Source organism: Triticum dicoccoides, chromosome 4B (genome assembly GCF_002162155.2).
Source record: "Triticum dicoccoides isolate Atlit2015 ecotype Zavitan chromosome 4B, WEW_v2.0, whole genome shotgun sequence".
In the NCBI taxonomy this organism is placed as follows: Eukaryota; Viridiplantae; Streptophyta; class Magnoliopsida; order Poales; family Poaceae; genus Triticum; species Triticum dicoccoides.
In genome coordinates, this window is record NC_041387.1 from 1352053 (window position 1) to 1356925 (window position 4873).

Consider the following 4873-nt stretch of genomic DNA (forward strand, 5'->3'; position numbering starts at 1 on the left):
TAAACAACGTAAATTAATCTAGAGGCATGTGTGTTTGTAATTGAGATATAAGAATTGTATATCAAATACAATATATCTTAATAACAACAACACTATATGTTCTCATTTGTACTATATAAATATAAACTAATAGACTAGTAGCTTATAAAAAGTAAAAGTGTTTAATATAAATCCAAATTTCACATTTTTGTGTTGGCCGGCGGTGGCCATCTGCTGCCTCCCGATACCTAGACATCACCGGTTCAAAGATATGCCAATAATGATATCTCTCACAGCTCACGGGCAACTCACTAGTAGGGTATATATATGCGGATTTTTGGCTCCAAAGCTCCATGGAACCCGGTATTTTAACAAACAAAAAATGATATTTAAACATTCAAACAAATTTAAACATTTTCTTTCAAAATGTATATACACGTTCAGTACATATATGTAAACTTTCATTAAATAATATGGTGATCGGTAAAACCCAAATTTCTTCCCTCCCAGGAAAAGACCAATTGATATACGTATCTGTCATTTTTTTTGTATGCCACATATAAAATACACTATTATGAAAATTTCATACTTTAAATATAATAAATGTAATTTTATATGCACATCGATTTTTTTGTCAATGGGTCTCTATTCTGTGTAGTGCTTAGATAGCTGGGCCCAATGTGAAGCGGCTAGTCCAGGATAGATATGAACTTCACTCAATGTGGCCCAGCCCAGTTCGCTGTTTCGTTCTTTTCGCTTGTTGCTTATTTGTTTTGTTTTCTTCCTTGTTCTTTCCTGTTTTTATGGTTGTTTGTTTTTTAGGTATTCTTTTTATGTGTTTTTCTTTCTGCTTTTTTATTTTCCTTTTTCTTCCATTAATATGTTATAAGAAAATTTTCATCAAGCATTTTTTCATTAATACATTATTACGATGAACAATTTGTGTTTTTTATGTCTTATACAAGAGTTAATCATTTATTAAAAAAATGTTCACAGCACATTTAATGAAATGTTTGACGTATATTAAGAAAATGTTCAATGTTTTAGAAAAAATAATCATTGTGTATTAAAAAAATGTTTGGCGCATATCAAAAAAATGTTGAATGTGTATTTAAAAAATATTTCAGCCTGTATTATAAATATGTAACATGTGTGTTTACGAAGTGTTAACCGTATATTACAAAAATGTTCAATGTATACTTAAAAATGTTTAATGGTTTATTTTTTTGATCTGTCGTTGCATTTCATGCAATGTATTAATCAAGTGGTAAAGAACACTTTGCTCTCTACCGTGGGGTTGCGAGTTTGATTCCTCGATAAAGCATCATTTTGGAGGGATTTTAGTAGCATCTCACTATGACACCGCCGAATGGGATAGAGCATCATTTTTTTGGAATTTTAGTAGTGTCTTGCTATGACGCTACCAAATGGACCGACCCATTCAAAACTTGCATGTGCGAAAGCTCGTCTGTTTGACACTCGTGAGCATTAGCTAGAGCTCTCGTGGTTGTGGAGGGAGTCCCTATACCTTATTTAAAGGTTAAAGGTACTAAAATATATATATGTGAACACATGAACAACATAAATTAATCTAGAGGCAATGTGATATTGGATTTTATTTTTCTCATATGAAACAATGTATAAAACAAACACCACCGTAAAATATTGGTCTAACTTAATGCATGTGTGTTTGTAATTGAGATATAAGAATTGTATATCAAATACAATATATCTTAATAGCAGCAACACTATATGTTCTCATTTGTACTATATAAATATAAACTAATAATAACTAGTAGCTTATAAATAGTAAAAGTGTTTAATATAAATCCAAAGTTCACATTTTTGTGTTGGCCGGCGGTGGCCATCTGCTGCCTCCCGATACCTAGACATCACCGGTTCAAAGATAATCGAAAGTTGAGGCTGCCAGAAACCCAAAACCTTCCACATGTGATTAATCAAAACCAAATAGGTGTTGAGAAACCCTAGAACAAACATTCTCCACTCGAAACAAAGATTTACTCACCTCTTCCGTTGGCTGGTTGTGGATCGGCAGTCTTAATCGCGTGCTTGTCATGCCTGAACGCCATGTGTGCCTTCTACCTCGGGTGACATCTCCTCCGACTCTTTTGTGTCGATCCCGTCATGCTCCAAGGTTGTGGCATGCCCATCTCCGATCGCGTGCTCGTCTCCAACATGATACATGCATCGTCCAAAGAAGTTCGACGAGTACATCCTCGCCTATAGAACATTGGTCTTTGCGGATGAAGAACTTGGCTATTCTTATATACTTTACGCGACTTTGGTGTGGTCGAATATTCGGTAGTCATAATTTGATATTTAATGGAATGAGTGATGGGACTTAAATTTACATCTTATGTTTCGTGGGTACGCGACTTCAAATGTCGTATATTTGCTCATTATAATGTGGCATGTCGATATGGACCAGCGCACTGGGAAATGGGAAATTGTCAATTCAAGTTTTTGGAAAAAGGGAAATGAAATGGTCATGCAATTCAATGCTTTCATTTGATTGATCCTTTTTTCAAAGTTGGACACTCCCCACCCCTTGAACTAGACTTAGTTTGGAAGAATCCAATACGGCTAGTAGGTACTCATTCATTCAAGAATGTCTCCCTAGAAGCGAGACATAGGGGCGCCTGAGGGAGTCCTGGATTAGGGGGTATCCGGACAGCCGGACTATATACATCGTCCGGACTATCAAAGCGTGAAGATACAAGACTCAAGACTTCGGCCCGTGTCCGGATGGAACTCTCCTTTGCGTGGAAGACAAGCTTGGCGATCCGGATATTGTGTTTCCTTCCTTGTAACCGACTCCATGTAAACCCTAGCCCTCTCCGGTGTCTATATAAACCGGAGAGGATGGTCCTTAGAAGGCCGATCACAATTACAATCATACCATCATAGGCTAGCTCTTAGGGTTTAGCCTCTACGATCTCGTGGTAGATCTACTCTTGTACTACATATATCTTCAATATTAATCAAGCAGGAAGTAGGGTTTTACCTCCATCGAGAGGGTCCGAACCTGGGTAAACATTGTGTCCCTTGCTTCCTGTTACCATCACCCTCAGACGCACAGATCGGGACCCTGCAAAGAAAAAGACAAAGTAGTTGCCGGAAGATCCGGCCCGACTGCTCAGCAGTCGGCCCGAATCTCGGGGGCTACACCCAGCGGGTGCGCTGATGCACCCCCACGAAGAAAGAGAAGACAAACTAGTTCCCAGGAGATCCGGCCCAGCTGCTCAGCAGTCGGCCCGAATCTCGGGGGCTACACCCAGTGGGTGCGCTAGCGCGCCCCCACGGAAGATTGCAGACAAGAGAAGAGTTTTGTCCGGCTGCCAGCAGCCGGCAAAAGAGAAAAAGAAGAAAAAAAGGGTACTGCAAGCCGCCTCGCCTCCTGGCCGGTCGAGCCTGACCGGCCAGGATCCCCTTCGAGCACCCAGAGGCTCGAAGACTACAACCAGTGGGTGCGCCGGCGCGCTCAGCAAGCGTTGAGCCACGCCGGCTGTCTTCGGCAAACTCCGCCTCGGCTACACGAAAACCAATGTGAGCTCCTCACCCGCATATTTTTCACCACAAGAGCACGGATAACCCCGAGCGATGCTCGGGGGCTATCTCCTCATTTTTATTGCAGTTGCACCATTGTTCGCCCCGGTGCCAGCCAGAGTTGGCCCGGGGGCTGGCGCTTGGCCTGAGACGTTTTTTCCCACAGACGGCTTAGTAGCATGTGCAGTACCAAAGGCCCACCTCTCAATCGCAGACCGCAGAGCGGCTGTCCGGCTAGCGAGAGCAAAAGCTAGAGGTCACCCCACGCGAAAAACATCCGGGAAAAGAAACGCTTCGGGCGGCCCGATCATTTCCTTTACAAGTATCTACTCGGTTAAATCCGCTCCCAGAGTCTGAGTACTGTACATTCCACTTCGCGGCCCACTCTCAGCCACAGATCGCAGAGCAGCTGTCCGGCGAGCGAGAGCACAAGCCAAAAAACGGAGGGAACATGAAAAAGATTGAAGGGGGCTTGGACGAAACCGAGTCGGCACCCTCCGCATAAAACTTGCAACGCTAAAAGCAATCATTTGATATATCTACGTGGATTAACTTTGTCTTTTTCATGATCATTTTTATGAACACTCGCCAAAAAACCTCCACCCAACTTTGCCAAGTTGCCCGGAGGCTTGGGGGCTACTGTCGGAGTAATTGGAGACGGATACCTCGAAGACGGTGAGACAATAAATCAAGACATCGGGGCTAGCAAAGCCCCTCAGTCCGACTGCCCGACCGCTCCTGCCGGCTACCTGTCCGATTGCTCTGCCCGGCCGGCTGCCGGCTGCCGACTGCGCCAACCAACCGGCTGCTGACTGCAGCCCGACAAGACCCCGACGTGGCGGCCATACCGCGGACGAGACGGCTGTACCTCGATGCCATCATGTATAGTGTCACTTGTCCCCTGACACTATTTATGAAGTGACCCAGGGGACAAGCATGACACCCACCATACCCCCTTGCTCCCATACCACCACATAGCTTACATGCTAAGCTAGCCATGCCTATATATAGCAACCATCCATGCATCCACCATCCACTCTCACACTCACTCACGCATGAGCACACAAGCACCACCACGGCCACTCCATTCGGCCAAGCACACACTTGTGCTCATATGCATATACGAGGCTAGATGCCTACGGCACTGACCTCAGATACAGCTCCAGGAGCACTCTGTACCAGATATACTCAGACATGCAGGAGTAGGGGTCTTATCTCTCCGGAGAGCCCCGATCCTGGGTAAACTAGCGCGTGCTACTTGCATACCCGTCCCTGGATATTCCGGCAGCAGTCTTGCCCTCACACGAAGCCACCTTGTGGCATATGT